Source organism: Mustela putorius, unplaced genomic scaffold (genome assembly GCF_011764305.1).
Source record: "Mustela putorius furo isolate JIRA1106 unplaced genomic scaffold, ASM1176430v1.1 tig00003845_pilon_pilon_pilon, whole genome shotgun sequence".
Lineage (NCBI taxonomy): Eukaryota > Metazoa > Chordata > Mammalia > Carnivora > Mustelidae > Mustela > Mustela putorius.
In genome coordinates this window covers 79,657,464-79,679,703 of record NW_025421998.1, presented here as the reverse complement: position 1 = coordinate 79,679,703, position 22,240 = coordinate 79,657,464, and the positions used below count along the sequence as shown (strand labels likewise).

Below are 22,240 nucleotides of genomic sequence, written 5' to 3'. Positions count from 1 at the left end.
TAGGGACACCTGGGTGGCTCAGTCATTTAAGTGTCTGCCTTTGGCTAGGGTGATGATCCCTGAGTCCCAGGGTTGGCCTACCTTCTCAGTGGGGAGTCTGCTTCTCCCTCTCTCTTTGCTCATTCCCTTGATGGTGTTCTCTCTCTCTGTCTCTCATGCTTGCTCACTCACTCTCTCTCTCAAATAAATTTTTTTTTAATCTTTAAAAAATTCAGATTGATAATATGGAGTGTTTGGCTGGCTTAGTTGGTGTGAGTCATCTTGGAGTTGTAAGTTCAAGCCCCAAGCTAAGTATAGAGATTACTTTTAAAAAAATCTTTAAAAAAGCCTTAGATTACTAATAAATGTAGCTCAATCATACACATGATTTATTGCCTAAATCAAAAAGCTGGTTGATGCAAAAAGATAAGAGTTCAATTTAAATTTAATTAAATAGAGGATTCTCTGAAACAGAGAAGGCATCTTTGGGTGATGTGCAAAAATAGGAAAGCTTCCCTAAAGAACATATTACCTGAACATATGAAAAGATTTACGGTAGAAGGAGCCATGGTAAAGAGAGGGATATGCTTAAATTTAGTTTTCCAAAAGTCCATATGGACATTTAAAATTAGAATTATCAAGCATAAAAAAAAATTTTATATAATGTCAGAAACTTCTGCAACAAGCATCTGGAGAAATTTTTATTTTTAGAAGTATCAACTATTACATTGGCTGCTTTGGCAGTAGTTATACTTGGAGATTAAATGCTCCATTTCTTCTCCCAAACTCATCAATCAGCAAAATCACTCCTCATCTCCTGGGGATGGATACGAGAAAAGGCAGAGAAAAGATAAAAGTGTTTTGTTTTGTTTTGTTCCCCATACTATTCTAGAAGTTCCTTCCTCTCTAGGACACAAAATCCTGGGGGAGAAAAGTGTTCCCGTAGAACTTTGACTAATGTGACCAGACATTCTGGTCAGCTGGGAACAGTCAGTTTCTACATTTTGTCCTCAATTGATTATTGGTAGTGCTGCCTTTTAATTCTCAAAACTGCCCCAATTCAGACAATAAATTATATGGATACCCTACATGTGTAGCAGTTGCCCTGTGTATACTCAGGGGATACATAATACCAAAAATAAACATTTCAAAGACCAGAGTTTCAAGGATCATTTCTACAGTTTGTTACTAGAGAAATTTCTCTGAATACGTGGTGCACTGGAAATTACCAGGAGGAGGCATGGCACTCTCTCCTGAGTGCAAAACTGGTTCTTGTTGTTTCTGCAAACGACATTCACCCTTGATATTGGTTGGTTCTTCTCTTCCTTTGAAAGAATAAGAGGGAGAAGATGCAGTCTAAGTGAAAGAAAGAAAGGAAGGAGAGAGAAAAGTTATTATAAAACTTTCTACTTAGCTTACTAAATGAAGGATTATGAAATTGCAAAAAAAATAAAACTGATGAAATCGGGATGCCTGGGTGGCTCAGTCGGTTGAGTGTCTGCCTTCAGCTGGCTCAGGTCATGACCCCAGAGTCCTTGGATAGAGTCCCACATGGGGCTCCTTGCTCAGCGGGGAACCTGCTTCTCCCTCTGGCTGCTGCTCCCCCTGCTTGTGCTCAATCTCTCTCTCTCCCTCATAAATAAATAAATAAAATCTCTTTTAAAAAAATAAATAAATCATTTTAAACTGACAATATCAATTAGATATGATATTTTAAACTTTATATATGAGTTAAACTGCTTAGAAATAAGCAGTTTTTATATATTTTTAAATTTAACTGTAGAATTGTTAGCCATCTTCAATAAACTGATTCGTACCTTTTTTTGAAGATTTTATTTAGTTCTTTGAGAGAGACAGAGAGAGAGCGCAGGAAGGTGGAGCAGCAGGGAAAGGGAGAAGCGGGCGCCCCACCGAGCAGGGAGCCCGATGCGGGGCTCCCTTCCAGGATGTTAGAATCATGACCTGAGCCGAAGGCAGAAGCTTAATGACTGAGGCACCCAGATGCCCTTGATTTGTGCTTTTGTACTCTTTCTTCCCCTGAGGGAAAAGGTCTCATATAATCCTTAGATCAAGGTAATGAGTGCACTAAAATATTTCATCTATTTTTGAGAGACTACTGAGGTCCGCAGACAGAAAATAGACCAAAACTCCTTTTCTGGATTAATAACTCCCCGCACTACCCTCACCTCCACTCGATTCCACTTACATTTGAAAAAGAGTTTTAAAAATTAAGTTTTAGAAAATTTTAATAGGTTTTATAATTTTGTTTTAAGTACAGCATTACCTGACTGGGTCAGTCAGTGGAGAATGCAACTCTTGATCTTGGGGTTGTGAGTTAAAACCCCACACTGAACCTAGAGATTACTTAAAAATTTTTTTTCAAGTGCCTCAGTATGGAAACCAAAATGAATAAGAAATAATATGAGTAAATGCCATAATGGATTATATTCTTATAAGACAACAAGGGATAAAGAAATAGGTGGTGGGTGAAGGAAGATTACTGAAACCTATTTTTCAAGGGGTTTACAATCTAGTGGGTGAAATAATCATAGAAAACAATGTGGCATAATAAAATACGTTTCAAAATAACATTGACATTTAAGATGGACGAGTATTACACTAGAAAGAATTTTTTAAATACAGAGAAATTGAGTGACTACATTCTAATTAAATCCTAGCAGATGATAGACTTACTTGATTTTTTAAGTACCAAAAGAGAAGAAACTTCTATTTTTATTTTATAATGAATTCACGTACCAAAAAGTGTATTAGGGAAAAAAAATCATATTCGAATTGACGTCAAAGACAGACCTAGTTTAAAATGCAAGAGACTCATTAGTAGAAAAATATGTCTGATAAAAAGAACAAAATGAACAAAAAACATGGAACCCAATGAATAAATGAAAAATGATTAACAAAAAGGTTAACAAAAGGACTCATAATTACCTTTCAGAGTATTGCAAGTTTTAAAAGAGCTAGAAAAATGAGCTTGCTGATAAAAGAGTAGGGAATTGAAAATATTGGCTAAAAAGGAGCTATAAAAATAAATAATTTTTTCTCTATTGCCTTTTAACAAGAAAATTAAGGGAAATGTGCAGTTAGGGAATAACAGTGTCTTTACAGAAGGCTGTGAGGGAAAGGAAGGGAAAAGTACATTGAATGTGAATCAGTCAAAGGGAAAGAGTATTACTTCAACAGTACTCAAGGAGCTTGGGATGAGTCTACTGATGCATTTAGAGCCAACTGATAAATGGGGGTACCCCCACTGAATTACTGTAGTAGCCTTTTACAAGTCCCTTGCCTTGTTCTCTGGCTTGGTTCAGTCCAGTTGCAACACTGCAACCATAATGTCCTGTTGAAAGCTTGTCAGATCATGCCATTCTTCTGCTCAAAGTTCTTAAGTGATCCCCATGTCCCTCAGAGTATGGATTAAGGCTTTATAGTATCCTAGAAGGTCCTATATGATTTGGTCACAGTTTCCTCTCTGACTTCCTCTCCTGTCTTTTTCCCGTAGATCTCTCTGGGTCACACCAGCATTCTTGAAGTCCCTACAACAGACTAGGCCTCCCTCAGCCCTTGCTCCAGCATCCATCAAAGGATGACCCAGGGATCTCTGTAAGTCCCCGGGATCTTTTCATGGGGTCTAAATGGTCAAGAAGCTCTTTGGGCTCCTTACCATAGTTTAAGAGTATACAAGAGTCCTGACACCAAGATATTAAGAATGATTGTTCTAGCTAATTCACTCCAGTGTGGAGTGACTTGGCCTTAGATATCTGCCTGCTCAGCCCTACACTTTCTTCAAGACTGCTTATACTTCACTTCCCTGGCGAGGCCTACCCCCACCATCTCCTCCCAATCCCAGACTTCTCAATCTCCCACATTTTCTCTTTTCCATGACATTTATTGCCTTACAACACACTATATAATTTACCTAAATATGATATTTATTGTCTATCTCTATAACTCTATAATGCTAGCTTCAAAAGAGTGAACACCATAGTCAGTTTTGTTCACTGATCTATCCCAAGAGCATCTATCTACCTGATGCATAGTAGATGTTTCCTGCATAAGTGAATGATTAAGAATTGATAAAAAAAAATAATTCTGATACATTTATTGTGATGAGCATTGCATAATGTATGGAATTGCCAAATCACTATGTTGTCTACCTGAAACTAATATATGTCAACTATACATCAATAATAAAAATTTTTTAAATATATATATTCCAAGACATTTCCAAGTAATGGCTTTATAAAAATGCAGCAAAAATACATACATTCACCAAAATTTAATAAATTATTGGGGAAAAAAACATCTAAAGAAAAATAATAATAAAAGTACTATAAAGTTGGTAACTTTATCTGGTGAACCCATGGCAGAAGAAAAGAAATCTTTGAAACATCTCGTATTGGTAATTATGTGCTCTAGTCTGAGAATGACGGACAGCACTGCCATCACCACTCATCATCACTACTCATCATCACTCATTAACTAGAACTAGTCACATGGCCCCGCCCAACCTAAAAGGGACCAAAAGTACTCTCCAGCTATTTATGTGAAGGCAGGAACCTGAAAATATTTGACAAATCGCACTACTACATGATGAATTGTGTTTCAAATTTGGTAAATCAATTCAATAACCAAGACTAATAAAATTTCATGTGAAATTAATCCAGAATATATGAGGGTTTTAAAAAGCAAATAAGTTCCAGTTTCATTATAAATAATAGATGGCTTAATCTTGACTTACATAACAGAAAATAGGTTATGATATATTACATTAATCATAATGAACTTTATTGATGGTTTGGACTTGGGAGCATTTCATTCATTCCTCACATCTTTTCTTCCTTCCTTGCTTCCTGGCTTCTTTGCTTGCTTTTTTCCTTCCCTCTTTCTTCTTTCAGCAAATATTTGTTGAGCCCTTCTCTGTGCCACTAGTGGTTCTAGGTGATGGGGGTACAGCAGTGGATAGACAAGATTCTTGCCCTCCACAGAGTTTATGGGGGGACCCTGGCAATAAACAGATAAGCAGAATTTCAAAATCAAAATAATTATAGATGGTGATAAGTATTATAATGGAAGTGAACATTTATAAAGAATAACTGGGACAGTCAGAAAAATCTTCCTAAATTGATATTTGAGAAGAGATGTATATAGACCGTGAAAGAGCTAGTTTTGCAAAGATCCAGAGAAAGAGAATTCCAGACACATGGGACATGTGCAGAAGTTCTGGCATGACTGAGAAATTGCAAGGAGTCCTGTACAGTTTGCACCGGGGAGGAAGGAGGAGAGAGGGGGGAGACAAATTTAGAGAGCCAAGCAGAGACCGAACCATGCAGGGCTTTGTTGACGAAGACAGTGGATTTCAATTTTATTCTGAAAGTAATAAAAAGTCTGAAAAGGTTTTAAGCAGGAGATTGCCAGGATTTCTTCTGTGTTTTTAAAAAATTACATTGGCTTCTGGGAGGAAAAAAAGAATGGATAGCGGAACAGTTAGGAAGTAAAATGCAGAAATCCGATTAAATTTAGATAATAGAGACAGAGAGAAAGAAATAGAGTCAACCTATTTAATAGGAAAGTCAACAAGATTTCCTGCTGGGTTAGATGTGGAGATAAAAGGGAAAACCTAAATACTGAGGAAATCAGCTAAAAGGTGAGGCCATGTATTGACTTGGATAATACAGAGGCAGAGTAAATCAGAATGGTGGGAATCAACAGTTCTTCATTTAACACATTAAATTTTGTATGCTGCTTAAATATCCAAGAGATGCTGCGCTTTCTGGAAGTTTTAAGTTGGCATTAATTCAACATATATTAAGCACTTATTATGAACGCTGTGCTCATTATTTAACATATAGAGCAGGGTCATAAATTTAAATCATACTATGTTGTGTATTTTTTTTCCTACTCACATGTAACAGCTTTAAACTGAAGACCAAAGTAGTTGTAGACAAAACAAAGCAATTACATTTGATGTATATATGCACTTTATGTATACGTGTGTATACACACACACATATATGCATATATATGCATATATGTAAAAATGTATGTATACATTCAGTGTGTGTGTGTGTGTGCATAGAGTGTGTTTATATATGCACACACTTTATTTTGTCTACGAATATTTTGGTCTTCAGTTTGAACCCCCTACTTCTGAATCAAAAAGCAAATTAACATTTAATTCCATTTAAATTTAACCAAATCCAACATCTTTAGAAGTGTAATGTTCCTGTCTATAGAATAAAAGTGCTGTCTTTCATATGGCCTCCTTCATTCTTCTACATCTGCCATGAAGAATGGTGTCCTTTCAGGTGGAGGTACAAAAGTAGGGGGCTCAGACCACCTCATGGGAGCAGGGAAGAATCCAGGATCTGGCATATAATGTGTTTTGCTTCTTCTGGTTTGTAGGATAACAGTCTTTATCCACCAGGATATTGCTTACCTTTGGAGATATTTAAGGCTGAGGTTTAAGTTGGGCACAGCTGGGATTTGGCTGCTCTAGTCTCATGGCCGTGACCCCTGGGTGGCTCAGTCTCGGCTCCTGATGTTCCAGGTCATCACTACTCAGGTCAGTTTGTGTTTCCTACTTGATCCGAGTCTCTTCTAAAAGCCTGGCCATTAGGCCTCTTGTTCTGCTAAAGTGACTCTTTCTGGCAAGCTCTCTAGTCAGGTGCTCAGTAACTTGGGGGTCAGTGCATCCCACAAAGGATCAGAGGCAGCCCAGGCAGCCACCTGACCACAGTTCATTTTCAGGTGACTGTGCTTGAAATGGGTGTCTGGCAGCCAGCATGCCTGCTTCCTCCCAGAATCTCAAACGGTGGAAGGAGGAAGAGTACCTCTCTATTCTCAGTGTTCTTCTCACTTAAGGAATGCTCTGCTCTAGGCCAGAGCCAAAACCCACAGAGGGAAAAGTACAGAGACATCTGCTCCCTTTGCTCTCACTCTCTTACTTTCTTCTTCTTCTCATCATTGCCCACAGTTCAAAAAGGAATGTTTTACTCCAGAGAAGGGCTGCGGGTCATCGGTCAGAGTGACATGTCTCCACCACTGGAGAACTGCCTAGCCGAGTCCATCAAGCTAACACGACTCTTATCTGACTGCATAATTCAAATGTATATATCGAAAGCAGAACTTGAATTTATTCTATATGTACTCCTCCTAGAACAAATTTTAGATTCATCTTACACAAAGGGGAGCCTCCTTAAAACCAAGATGAAAGTCATGAGCTCAGAAAAGCAAAAAAGAAAATCCGACCATTCGTTTTTAAAAAGTACTCACGGTTATTATCCGATTCAATCCATCTTCACATCAAATTTACAAGTTCAGTGATCTTGTTACTCCCATTTTAGGGAAGAAACTGATACTGAGGAAGATCCTTTTGCTTTTTAACATAAAACAGAAATTATCAAATTAAATTATTGGGACTCCAACCTTTCTGTCTACAAAACTCATGCGAAAATGTCTTTTCTTGAGATTTTTGGAGTTATGACTTGTGAAGAGAGGAAAATAAAAGGCAAGGATTCCAGCACCGTATGTGATACAGATGAAGGCAAATCAACTTAAAACCTATACTCTAACAAAAGCCCCAAAAAGCAAATAAGCAGAAACAGAATCAAGTAATATATTGCTTAGGAATGATGTAAGAAAGCCACAGAGCAGAAAGCAAGCTGGCTTTGTTTGGGGCATATGCTCAAGCATTATGATCAACCCCAAATCTCGGTAGCTTAATACAACAAAAGTTTACTTTTTGTTCCCGTTGTATCTCCCATAGGAGTCGGCTAACTTTCTGCTCCACACAGAGATCCACACAGAGATGGGGCTATGGCCCTCTTGTTCACTCCACCATCCTGGGCATGCCCCTTCCTCAGTATTTTGTTAGGGGAAGAGAAAAACTTGAGAAACTCACATGGGCTTTTGACTACTTCAGCCTGCAAATAATATACTTACACCCACTAAGATTTCACTGGTCAGAACTAGTCCTTTTTACTCATCCCATGCAAGGGGGCCAGGAAATGCAGGAGAGCAAATGGAATGTTTGCCCCGTCACTGTCACAGCCCTAAGAACCCAATCCACACATCCAGCACTTATCCCTTCTAATTTCAGATCTTTCATTTCCAAGGTTGCTTTTAGGCTCAGAATAACTATTATCCTTATTTTGGAGACTGCTTTACGTTTTGTGATTAAGGAAGAATATTGCAAGGTCTTTGGAACTCTTTGTTAAAGATGAAGTTACAGTTCTAAGATAATTGCGGGTAATCTATTTTCTCTTTAATGAAGCAGTGTTTATGGGATGAGAGCACATGTCCTCTTACCTACATTAGGAATAAGATACCGTGTAGGTAGCACGGTGGGGTCTCTGGTGATGGTGTTGGCCTTTCGTGGTTTAAATACACGAAAGTGACTTAAAAAGTCAAGCACCTTGCTTTTCAGTTACGATTGACAGGTTTCCATTTACAAAATTCCTTATTACTTTACAGCATGTTGAATAAGAGACATTTGCCAATTTGAATATGAACATGGCATATCTAAAACCTACTGTAAATAGTTAATTGATGTCTTCAGAAAATGTAAGGAAGTAGCACCATCTGGTGGGTAAGAAGGAAAGGAGGTGGAAAATTACCAAATGTGTAACTGTGGGCACTTTTTAAAAATTATTATTGCCATAGACATAATCAGATTTTTAGATGAAAGCTTTTGGGGAGCTTTAGAATGGAGACCTGAGGAATGAAATCCTCCTCTGAGAAAACAGGGACAAATACAAGGTGTGTGCCTTTTCATATTACCATATTTGTCACGGGAAACCCAGGTCAATGAAAGCAGCCTTGGTCATGATGAAAGGGTTATTTACAACCTGAGACTATTATCATCAAAGAGCCGGGTATCTTGGTAATTTTAGACAGTTTGCACATGCCAGACAGAGGCATGGAGTCTGGGCCTCCAATTCATCAGTATTTATTAGTAAAGGACCAGCAGGGGGCCCTTCACACCTATTTTGTTGGCAAGTACCAGAAATTAATGTTGAGTTTTAGTAGTTTGCTGCTGTTGTTTTGACAAAGGCAAGAGAAATAAAAGTTTTCAGCTTTTCAGTTTTGAAGTATCAGTGCCCCGTTTATGTGGCTGACACTTTCTCACAACTTAAAGGTTATTTCCTTGAGAGATTAAGTTTGGAATTCAATTTGGCCCTTTTGGAAAGGTGAACTTGACTAAATAGAGCAACAATGTAACAAATCTGTTCTGGAGTCCTACCCTGATACTTTTATCCCACATTTTCGAGATGTTCAGGAATGAAAAGAGAATGGTAGGTTTTATCCACAGGGAGGGAGGGATGTTAAAACCTAGTGTAACATGCTACCATTTCTGACGGAGCCTCGTGAAGTCAGCCTCCTTTAAGGTTGACCTTTCCCCCATGCATATCAAACCCATATGTATTTTTTAAGATTTTATTTATTAATTTGAGAGAGAGTGAGAGCGAGTGAGAGAGAGAGAGAGCACAGAGAAAGAGGGAGAAGCAGGCTCTCCACTGAACAGGGAGCCAGATGTGGGGCTCCATCGCAGGACCACGGGATATAATGTGAGCCCACCCAGATGCCCCAAAACTATATGTATTTTAAGGTATCTGAGCATGCTCATCAAAAAGTTCTGCTTGGCAGGCTTCTGTGGTCAAGGGAAAAGCCATAGCCCAGGGGTTGAAAGCCCAATCTCTTGAACCAGATTACCTGATTATTTTTTTCATAAGATTCTCATATCCCTTAGCTACCATTTCCAATTCCCATGACTCTCACCATAAGTAACTACTAATTTACTTTCTATCTCTACAGAGTTGCGTATTTTGGACATTTCATACAGATGGAATAATATAATTAGTGATCTCTATAACTGGCTTCTTTGACTTAGCATTGGGTTTTCAAAGTGCAACCATGTTATAGTATGTATCAGCACTTCATACCTTTTTATGCTCAATAATTCCACGCCACATTTTGTTTATGCATTCACACCGTCAATGGACTTCTGAATTATTTCCACCTTTTAGCTATTATGAATAATGCTCCTATAAAAACGACTGCACACATTTCTATGTGGGCATATGTTTTCATTTCTCTTGGAACAGATTTAGTAGGCCCTAGGAGTGAAATTACTACATCCTATGATAACTTTTTTTTTTAATTTTGAAAAAATTATTTATGTATTTGACAGGGAGTGCAAGAGAGAACAAAAGCAAGGAGAGTGGCAGAGGGAGATGGAGAAGCAGACTTCCTTCTGAGCAGGGAGCCTGGCCCCAGGTTCCACCAGGCTTGACCCCAGAACCCTGGGATCATGACCTGAACTGAAGGCAGACATTTAACCCTCTGAGCCACCTATGTGCCCCAGGTAACTCTATCTTTAATCAAGACTACATGATTTTAAATTCTGGCTCTGTTTCTTGCCATGTATGTTTTGGGGCAAGTTATGCCTCAGTTTGTTTATCTATAAAATGGGACCAGTAGTGCCCATGTGGTTTAAACAAATTACAATGTGAAAGGCTCATAGTATATCCATAGACATCATAGAAATGTATTTTTAAAATCAATTTCCAGATTTTCTTCCTTAAAGATTTTGTGAGACTCCTTAAGCCAGAAGGATAAAGGAGTGAATAACTCAGGTTTGGCCAGATCTGGACACTTCTTCCTCGACTGTCCCAGCTCTGCCAACCATTCTCTGTTTTCTCATGTCTATCCCCACACCATTTCCCTGTTTGAATTGTTACCTCTTTTCTTCAGTGCCTTATAAGGATTTTAAGTAGTATTTATTCTTTGCATTGGCAAAGGTTCAAAGTTCACCTAAATACAAGGTTTAAAGAGGCTTCATTTCCCAGCAATATAGTTTGCAAGCAGTTGACTTCCCGCTTTACTTGTAAACTGTGGGGAAGGTTCTTATTTATTTTTGGCTCTTTACTCTTAACCTGAGTATCCTACCCTAAGTGTCTCTGTCACATGGCGCTGGAGGAACTCATTTATTCTTCTCCATTTGCTTGATGGGGTCCAAACTGAAACAGCCCGCACCTTGGTACAGTGCCTTGACTCTTCCCTGCTGACTCTTCTATGTTCTACTAATGCTTTCTTTGATTAAGCCAGTCATGCTTGGAACCGTGTAGGCTACATGGATAGTAAGCTCCTAAGTCCTGAAATGCTCTGTTTAACAGCATGACCCAGAGGACTTTGGCTCACAGATTTTTTTCACTGAAGAAACAATTAGGTTGGCATAAAGATAAAATATGTTTTATTGTCAACTATCCACCAAATACATCAAATCATTCTTAGCCAAAGAAGACAAAGGGGGAATTATGTTTACTAAGAGCTTACTGTGTAGCAGAAACTAGTTACTTTAAGGTCTATTTTGGAGTAGGTCAAGGCTGGAGCATGACATAAGGTCCTCTGAATGCCCTTGATAGAACAGCTTCGGGTGACAGAATGTTCCAGGGGGGTTGTGACCATGACTGAATGCTCCTAAGGATGGAAACAGATGCCCAGACATACATCTCGTTTTGCATGCTCCTGGGATATCTATAGGAGAGCTCAGATCTGGTCCACGTGTTATGTTCAGGCATCCAGAAATCAGTCTAGGGGAGTGGGATTCCCCCAAAGGAGGCTGATCTGGAGACAGGGAACTCAGAACCCATGAGAAGATACGGAAGAATGGGCCTGAGGTGGTAGTTTGCCTGAATGTCAGAGGGAGCAGTGGCAGCTGGAGGCTTGATCTCCCCTAATATTTCCCCTCTCCCCCTAAGCTTGAATATGCTGTGAAATGAGAAGGCAGGGACCTGCGGGGCATAACTATTGAAATCTCTCTAAATCATGGCACCCTAAAGGATTTTCCCCACTGTCCAGAGGGAAAGAGAAACGTAAGATCAGCAATCTAGGGGTAAGAGCAGAGCACATGAAAATGGAGTGACTTTTGGCACGCCTCATCATGGGGCTTCCCAGACAGAATGAACTAATGGGAAGGGCTGCCATCAAAAGACTGAATTTTCTGCTGGTCAGGCAGCTGTAGACTCGTAGCCTTGAGATTCAGGATATTATTTTAAGTGTCAAGTATATGTCCTGGCAGGAAGCGTAAGGCTATCTGGTTTCTGTGCAATTAGCCCGTACAATTAATTTTAGAGAAGAAAAATGGAAGTTGGATGATGTCATTTACCTAAGTTCGCAGAGATAAAGGATGACAGAGCCATGAATCAACACCAGAGCTATTGGCTCCAAAAGCCAGGATCTTTCCGCTATACCTTAAAGCTTCTCAACATATGGAAGATTCAGTGGAGCACAGTCAGTATGCATTTAGAATATTCCAAACAATAATGATAAAAAATAACGGATATTGAGCAATTAACATGTGCTAATATACACTGTTATTTGCCTGTATAGCTGTGTGATTTACTGAGAAATTGATCAGTATTTTTATTTCTTTCTATTGTTTCCACTAAAGAATGATGAGAAAGATGAGACTCCACGCGCTTGAACTCTCCATTTCCCTGATCCTCTGAGTGAGTTTTAATAGGATTCATTTCAAAGCCCTTAGCCAATAAAGGGATTAAACTGGACGGTCCCAAAGGAGGTGAAAACAGAGGCCTTGGGAGGCTTGTCCAACCCTGGAGTTCTAAAACATGGGCAGGATTATGGATTTCTCAATTGCCTGGACTTGGTGTTCTGGAGATAACAGTCCTTATATGAGAACAGATGTTTGAATCAATGTGAGACTTGGCCTCAAATGCTGTATCTTGAGCACCTTGAATAAGATGCTTCTGGCTAAGGAGCCAGCAGAGAGGTATATTGTGAATAGATATGAGTCAGCCCAACCAAAAAAGCCATCTCCTGTGTATGACACAGAAGCAGTGCCCGGCTGCTGCTGAGCAGTTGGGGGACTGAGCTGCTACCCCCATGTGTGAAGGCTGGATACACAATGGCCCTGTATATGGCAACCACACGGAATCAAGGGAGAAAATAGCCATCCAGTGACCGAGAACCGGGCCCCCCCCCCATTTTTCTAGGAAGATGTAAGCCCCAGGGATTTTGTAAGCTCCAATAAGGATAAGCCCAGTTGATAACTGGTATTGGACGTATTGACATTGATAAGTGGTGACTTGGAGATGGCTTAATTCAGAAAATAAAGAACCATGGCACTTCTTGCGTCTTTACTGTCACAGAACTATTCACACCTATTATACATAGAGTAACTCACTTCCTTTTCCCACAACACATTCCTGACATTCTCTTACCAACCTCCTTTTACAGATAAAGAGACCAGACCACAGAGGCTGAACAAGTTGCCCATGTTCACACAGCTCAACGCGTTTCTCAACCTGAACTTAGACCTTTCAGACTTGCCAGCTTTATAAAAAGCACTGTGACCGTTTCGTCTGCAGGACTTGAGAACCTAATTCAAGGAGTCTCTTCCGCTCTGTAGAAACAGATCGTCAGATACCTGGGTGGCTCAGTCAGTTAAGTATCCGCCTTTGGCTCAGTTTATGATCCTGGAGTCCTGGACCGAGTCCCTTTCCCTCAGCCACCCCCTGCCACCTCACTCGTGCTTTCTCTTTCACTTTCTCTCTCTCAAATAAATAATGTCTTTGAAACAAAATAAATAAATAGATTGTCACCCAGCATAAACAGAATATGTGGGAGCATTCACTCTTACTTTAAAAAAAAAACTTATTGATAATTTAATTATATATAGGATACAACAAGGTTTTTTGTAAACAGCATGTCTCAGAATTTAGTTAAAGAGACTATATTGAAGGTATTAATTTTTGAGAGAGTGTTACAGATAATAAATGCTATAGGAATTTGGATTGGGACACTAGTAGATGGTGTAATGGAAAAATCATTAGACAAAAAACATCATTAGATAATGAGTCAAAAGACACCAGTTCCGACACCAACCGAACCACTCCTAGCTCTTTAACCCTTAAGGTTCTTAATTTCTCTGTGCTTCAGATTTGTCATTTAGAAACTGCTGATAGTAATGCTCCCTTCTTTCCTCACAGGGTTTTTAAAATTATATGTGCAAAAATGTTTATAAAACTATAATGAACTGTGTAAACAAATGAGAGATACTGTTTTCCCTCCTTTCTTATTTTTTTTAAAGATTTTATTTACTTATTTTTTTTAATTTTATTTATTTATTTGACAGACAGAGACCACAAGTAGGCAGAGAGGCAGGCAGAGAGCGAGAAGGAGGAAGCAGGCTCCCTGCTGAGCAGAGAGCCCGATGCGGGGCTCCATCCCAGGACCCTGGGATCATGACTTGAGCTGAAGGCAGAGGCTTTAACCCACTGAGCCACCCAGGCACCCCAAGATTTTATTTACTTATTTGACAGAGAAAGAGAGATCACAAGTAGGCAGAGAGGTAAGGGGTATGGAGCAAGCTCCCCGCTGAGCAGAGAGCCTGATATATGGCTAGATCCCAGGACCCTGACATTATGACCTGAACTGGAGGCAGAGGCTTAACCCATTGAGCCTCCCAGGCACCCCTGTTTTCCATCTTATCATTAGCACCATAGCTTCATGATTCCTGAGAACGATGATAATTTATGTGTCAGTTTGACTAGGCTATTGTGCTCAACCGTTTCATCAAACATTAATCTAGATGTTGCTGTGAAGGTAGTTTTAATTTTTTTATTAAAAATTTTTAGAAGATTTTATTTGTTTATTTGTTTATTTGTTTATTTGAGAGAAAGGGAGAAGCAGGAAGCCCGGCAAGGGGCTCAATCCAGGGACCTTGAGATCAGGACCCGAGCCAAGGCTTAAGTGACTGAGCCACCCAGGCGTGCCTGAGGGCAGTTTTTAGATGTGATTGTCATTTAAATCTGTAGACTTTGAATAAAGCAGATTACCCTTCATAACAGGAGTAGGCCTTCCAATCAGTTGAAGACTTAAGAAAAAAACTAGAGTCCCTACCCCACCAAAAAAGGGAATTCTGCCTCCTGACTGACTGTAGACTCAAGACAGCAACATCAACTCCTGCAAGAACTGGCAGCCCACCTACAGCCCTTCAACTCTCATAGTGCCAGCGCCTATATTTGTATGAGTCCATTTTTTGAAATACATCTCTCTCTCTCTATGCAACCAATGTGAGGTGTGTGTGTGTATACATATGTGTGTGCACAGATACACATTCACACACATACACATCCTGTTGGTTCTGTTTCGCTGAAGAATGCTGACTAATGCAATAGCTGCTCTGAATAAAGGACTTACTTTGATAAGAAAAATGTAGAAAGCAATTAAAGCAACTTCAGAAGGTACTATTTTACCCTTGACATATTTTTTGTTGGTCAACTTTCAAATATAGAGTGTGTGTCATGATGATATCTTCCCTTATTCCTATGAAATATGTGCCCTTAATATACCCAAGTAGGATATAGGATGAAACAAGAATGTTTGCTCTTGTCTGAGCTGTGGATCTGCCTTTGGGGACTGAATGTGTGTCTTTGCTCAAGGAATTGCCTGCATTAGAAATACCTGCCTTAAGGTGCCTGGGTGTCTCAATTGGTTAAGCATCTGCCTTTGGCTCAGATCATGATCCTGGAGTCCTGGGATCAAGTCCCACACTGGGCTCCCTGCTCAGTGGGGAGCCTGCTTCTCCCTCTCCCTCTGGCCCTCCACCTGCTTGTACTCACTGTCTCTCTCTCAAATAAAGGAAGGAAGGAAGGAAGACCTGCCTTCCCACTCATTCTTTGTGCAAATGGGATGCAACCCATTCTTTCAAGCCCAGTTCAATGACCCTTCTGTGCGGAAATGCACAATTCTTCTAGCTGAAAGTGGTTACTACTTCCTTTGAACTCTGTTCCTCTTTTAGTATTCATCACTGTAGGTCCTGAATTATAGTGACGTGTGTGTTTCTGTTGTGTTGACCTCTAGAAATGACAATTTTCTTGAAGGTAACAGTTACTGATAAATCATAGTTTTCATCAGAGCCTGCTCTAGGTCCTTGCCTGACGTATCCTGATAAATATATGCTGAATAAATAAAATTTTGTGGGTCATTTTCGTCTCTGGACTTCAAGTCATTCTCTCCCCTTTGTGCAATAACAAGTCCTATAAGAAACTTCTTCAGAGTGATTATAACGTTTTATGTATAATGGTGGTCCAGCGGTGAGTATTTATTACATAGTATAGGAATGAACAGTAGCTGCATGGGGCTTTAGCTATGAGCTTGAAAGTTGGCCTAAAATGACATTTTAAATGAGGAAATTTTATGAGCAGAGGTAATAAAATCACACAGGCTTGGTGACTGTACAGTAACCAAGGTACTTCCTTGTTCTCCCATGACTTATTCCTGGTATTTATCAGTGATATAAATTCACTGCTAAAATTATGGAAGCAAAGTACAAGTGTCTGTGTACCCATCAAATGCTTCACTTTCAAAGATATTTCTGTGCCCTCAATGAACAGCATGTACTTTCCATCCAAATTGGGAACACTCTACTAACTTCCCATTATGTGAGTAGACACAGTGGCACAGAGATACAATGACTTCTTAGGGAAAAAAAGCAGAGATGAAATCTATTTTAGATCGAAGAATTTTAAAATTCTAACTCAGTGTGTTTGGCTCCAATATTCCTCATGCCTCTGGGGGAAAATTCATCAAAATGGTTTACAGAGAGGGCACCTGGGTGGCTCAGTAGGTTAAAGCCTCTGCCTTCCGCTCAGATCAAGATCCTAGGGTCCTGGGATCGAGCCCCGCGTGGGCTCTCTGCTCAGCAGGGAGCCTGCATCCCCCTCTCTCTCTGCTTGCCTTTCTGCCTACTTGTGATCTCTGTCTGTCAAATAAATAAAATCTTTTTTTAAAAACCTGGTTTACAGAGACTTGTTCTTGAGTTCTGTTCAACTAGTTTTACATTTTAATGCATCTAAAATTCCTAAAACCAGAATTACTCCAGAAGATAAGAATAATAATCCAAACTATTGATTTTGATCATTGATCCAGTATTGATTGATAACATATGGTGGCACTATGGGGAATGCTAAAGACCCATCCGTGAAGAAAACATAGCCCCTACCCTCAAAAAGACCACTGTTTGTGGGAGGGGATGGACATATAAACCAAATTCACTGGTAAATCTTAATCATTGTTTATATCATTTTTAGTTTCCCCCCTATCAGTTCACCATGGTAAAATAAATGGTCTCCTTTCCTAAATTGTACCGGAAAAGGTAAGGTCTAGTCTCTCTTTATATGGCAGCTACCCCTCCCCCACCCAATAAACACAAACAGAACTGTTCAGTAAATTAAACTATTTGGGATTCAGGCCTATTGAGGAAGATTATACTGGATTATCTCAGAAGTAGAGTGGATAAAGGAATTGAATTATTGTTTGGAATTGAATTCCTGAGGTGGGTAGGGACAAGGGTCCTACTCCCAATCAGAATCCCAGTAGGTGGCATGACCAGTGGTAAGGAATGTGTGTAGGTGGCTGGTGGTTCTGTCTCTATAGCTGTAGCCTTGCAAGCCTTGGGTCTCAGTTGAGTATGGAGGAAGGGTACTACACAAATAATGGAGTAGCCTACCTTCCAGTAGGCCACATGCTTGAGTAATGGACATGACAACCGGACAACTAGAATGAACTCAAGTAAGAATCCTTTTCTCCATGATGATGTGGAATCATGAACACTCAAAGAAGAGCTCTCTAGTAATTAATATTAGAGGTGTTGACAAGTTCGGAGTGAGATTTATTTTGATTATTTTTTATTTTTTTTAAGGTTTTATTTATTTGTCAGACAGAGAGAGCACAAGCAGAGGAGGGGCAGAGGAAGAAGCAAGCTCCCCACTAAACAAGCAACCCAACTCAGGACTCCATCCCAAGACCCGGGGATCATGACCTGAGCCAAAGGCAGACGCTCAACCGACTAAGTCACCCAGGCATCCCTTGGGATTTTTTTTTTTTTTTTTTTTTAATGTGGGACTTGAGCTCACAACCCTGAGATGAAGCCCTGAGCTGTTAACAAGAGTCAGACACTTGATCAACTGAGCTACCCAGGCACCCCTTATTTTGATTTTTTTTTTTTTAAATAAGGTAATACAACTTTTGTTTCTGTTTTTAAAGATCGTATTTATTTATTTGACAGAGACACACAGAGAGAGGGAACACAAGCAGGGCGAGTGGGAGAGAGAGAAGCAGGCTTCCCACTGACCAGGAAGCCCAATGCAGGGCTCCATCCCAGGTCCCTGTGATCATGACCTGAACCTAAGGCAGATGCTTAACAACTGAGCCACCCAAGCGCCCCATACAACTTTTGTTTTAACCAAATCTCATGTAACAAATTTATATCCAATATGATATAAATGATTTGATAAGTACTAAAACAGAAAGTGTACTTATAGGAGTGCTTATAGGAGTAAGCAGCTGCAGCATTTTTTAAAATTTTATCTATTTATTTGACAGTGTGAGAGAAAGAGAGAGAGCATAAGCAGTGGGAGCTGCAGAGGGAGAGGGAGAAGCAGGCTCCCCACTGAGCAGGGAACCTGACTTGGGGCTCAATCCCAGGACAAAGGCATATGCTTAGCCAACTGAGCCATCCAGGCACCCCAACTACAATATTTTCTAGATTTTAAAATTTGTTTGATCACTTTAGCATTTTTCTATTGGAACATGTCATAAACTGAGGCATAACTTTAATATTCTGTTTGTTTTGCTTTAATTTACCAAAAAACCCCAATATCTTAGAATCCAAAAAATATCATAATTCTCTCTAGGGAACTGAGGAGGATAGGAAGGTATCATACAGGAATTGATTTTATTAATTGATTCAAAAGATGAGTAGCAACCAAAGTGGAGTAAAGACAACGTGTGTAGATGGAAATACGTGGAAAAGCATAGCAAGTGCAAGAAAACCTGAGTATTATTGGCAGCTGGATGATTTGGCACCCTTTTAATACATAAAAACTATTTGTTGAGCATTTCTTTAGAGGATAAGAAAATTATATCAATAAAAATCTAAGGGGCACCTGGGTGCCTCAGATCATTAAGCGTCTGCCTTTGGCTCAGGTCATGATCTCAGGGTCTTGGGATTGAGCCCTGAGTCAGGCTCTCTGTTCGGTAGGGAGTCTGCTTCTCCCTCTGTTCTGCCTCTCTGCTCATGCTCTCTCTCTCTCAAGTGAATAAATAAAATCTTTTTTAAAAAATTGACATCGAAGCAAATCCCTTTGCTGATTGACATGTACTGGTCAGAGCATAGTCAATGTTCTGAAAAATGTGACCACTTAGTTGGATACATATTCATAGATTAAAATTATAAATAAAAAGTTAATTATGTCCCCCATCAAGCAGCATTGTGACCTGCATTGTGGACCTTGGAATTGTGGCTGTTTGTAACTGCTTATTTGCAAGAAAGTTCAGCAAAGATAGCTAATTCTAGCAAGGGGAGTTTTGTTTTATATTTTTATTTCCGCTCAAGGGCTTGCGTCTTTGGGCAGAAGGGAAACCAAAAATTTACATTTTGCCAAGGATGACAGGTCAAAGTCTACATTATTTGACAACAGACTTCCAGAAATGTAATCCAGAGCTGTGCAGCACTTTCATACACTAGCACCAGGCTGTGGTGCCCTTGCCCACGCCTTCATCTAACTCTGAGTTCAAGGAACTTTGAGGAGTTAAAATGTGTTTATGGGAGGGAGGGCAGTTGAGGCAATCTAGCAAACTGTTGCTTTAATGAGCTACTTTGGCAGCATACACACTCTCTTTTGTTTCCCCACATCATTATAAGTTATCATCGCCTCCACTGTAAAGATTATGAAGCTGATACTGAGGAAATTAACCTATCTTAGACAAGAGTAATCTGCAACAAAGAAGATGGAGTGTGAGTCCCCAGAATCTCAACTGATGGACTGCCCACTACCCCACGCAACAGGCACGTGCCTCTCCAATCCAAGGGAGTGATTCTTTTGTTTGTTCAAAGAAATCACTGTATTAAATTTTTCAGTAATTGTTTATTCCACAAGTATTAAAGCAAATGAAAATTAACTATCCAGCTGGGTTAGGTTGGGAAAACACCATCTTTCCCTTGGTTACACTCAACCTAAGGGGCCTCTACACAGTTAACAGGCTCCGTGTTGCTAATGGTGGTTGCTGTGGCTCACCATCTGCCTTCTTCTAAGATGCAAAGGGTAACAAAAGGGACAACCACATAACTGGACCCAGGGACTGCCGGGGCCCCTCCCACATCCTGGAAGTCTTCTGGTTTTCAATGGAGTTGGTAGCTGTTGTGAAAACTGGAAAAATCAGATCCAAGCAGTGGTGGTTTATAAAGCTCTTTATAGAGTTAAGGTAAGCAAATTTATTTGTAGCAAAATATGCAAGGAGAGTCCTCTGGGATAAACATTCCAACACAAAGTTGCTGAAACCCTGTGGATTTTTAACCACAAAGTAATTCCCTCGTAATCAGTTTTGAATGCTGACAGGCTTGTTTTCTTCCTGGTTTCTTATTTCTGACCTCTTTAAGTCCCTTCTTTAGCAACAGTAAGAATATTCCAAAATAATTCTTTCCGAGGACTCTGTCAGCAGCTGTGAAACCTCTAAACTTCTGCTTTTATTTGGCTCGTCATTAAGTGAGGTCAGTGTAGGGCTTATGTCACACTTTCTAATCGAATTAAAGCAGCTTCTCAACTGGTGGAAAATGTAAGATTCTCAGTTACCAACATGTCAAGAGTTTCTAAAACCTGCTATGACATTGCTATTATGCAGTACACAGCAAGTCCACTAAATTTCTGACTAATATGTTGACATCATTCATTTGGCAACGTTTTTAATTTTATTTTTTCATTGTGTGTGTGTGCTCTCTTTTAGTTTTCTTTGCTATTTTAATAAATAGACTGAAATTAAAGAATTAAAAAAAAATAAAAGCTGGACATACTTTAAAATACTGGGACAATTACTGATGATACAGATGGGAGATTGAAAATAAGTAACATTCAAACCACAGAATTAAACTCTCTTTTACAAAGAGACGCTGCTGCTGCTGCTGCTACTGCTACGTGGACACGCACACGTACGCACAGCCGCCGGGTACCTGGAGCAGAAGTTCTTGCTAAAATAACTAGATTCGCTTATAAACATATTATTTTGTTGAAAGAGGGTGGTCAAATGCTATTGTGCACAGTGGTGACTCAGCATCCTTTATCTATCTCTTCGGTAGAACTTTAACAGACCCGTGAAAGTTCCTTTTAGGATCTTAGAGAATTGGCTCTCTAACGCTGAAGTGTATACTCACTTCAGCTCTCTAACGCTGAAGTGTATACCATGCCATAAAGTCATAGTGATGAGAAATCATAGGTGATTTCCTCAAAATCCTTAATGAGTCTTTAAAGAGCCTTTGTATTTTGTTCCCAATTATGTTTTCAAATTTCTTATTTGTCCCCCCAGGCATCCTTACCTACTGCCATCAGTGTGAATCATGGATTTTTCTGGTATTGCTTCTTTGTACAAACAATCATCCTAGCCTGGAAATACTTCTATGTCTTCTGTCTGTCAGCATTTTAATTTTTTCTGCTTGCATTAGCACCTCCTCAGTAAAATGCTTTTTAGTGACGTTGGGTAGAGTTGAACAGTCACTGTGTTTTAATGACAAATGTTGTGTCAGCCAGACTAACACCATCTTGGACAAATCCACCATGATGACTGCTCCACGACCTGAAGCCCACCTGAACAGAGCGCCCCCCCCATTCTTTTCTTTTATTTAACCACACCCTAAGTACACACTTAAGACATAATGTCCTTGATCTCCTCTGGAGATATGACAGTGACACACACCTGTTCTCAAGCATTCCCCTGTAGGGTGGTCCTTCCCACATGTACTCACTAACCTCTAGGGCTATAAAGGCAGGTCTTAGGGGAGATAGAGTTGTGGAGATCTCATCTTGTGGCCATACAGACATGCTTCTGTTCATGAGTCTCTTTTAAAAAACTATTTCTTGTCAAGCTGGACTTCTCAGCCTTTTTCTTTGATTCTATAGCTCCTTCAGGCATTGGAACTCATTTCGCATATACCCCCCTTTCAAGGAACACCTGTGTTACAGCACCTAACGCAATCATCTGTGCTCTACTGCTAGATTAACCCCAGTAACATTTATAGAACTTTGGAAATGGGACAAGAACTAACTAGAAATACAATTTAAAAAAAAAACCAATCAACCAAAAATAGAGAAAAATCCCTGCATAGAGGAGGCAGATCAATCCATTTATTTATTTATGTGCAGTGTGGGGATAATGGTCATGTCTTATTCAC

At 39.7% G+C, this 22,240-nt stretch overlaps 1 non-coding gene across 1 annotated transcript; it reads left to right on the top strand.

Annotated features, from left to right (window-relative positions):
* Positions 1-1,129: 1,129 nt before the first annotated feature.
* Positions 1,130-1,344, top strand: LOC123387146. Its single transcript, XR_006601491.1, has one exon. It is a non-coding gene; the product is annotated as a small nucleolar RNA U3 (small nucleolar RNA).
* Positions 1,345-22,240: the final 20,896 nt, after the last annotated feature.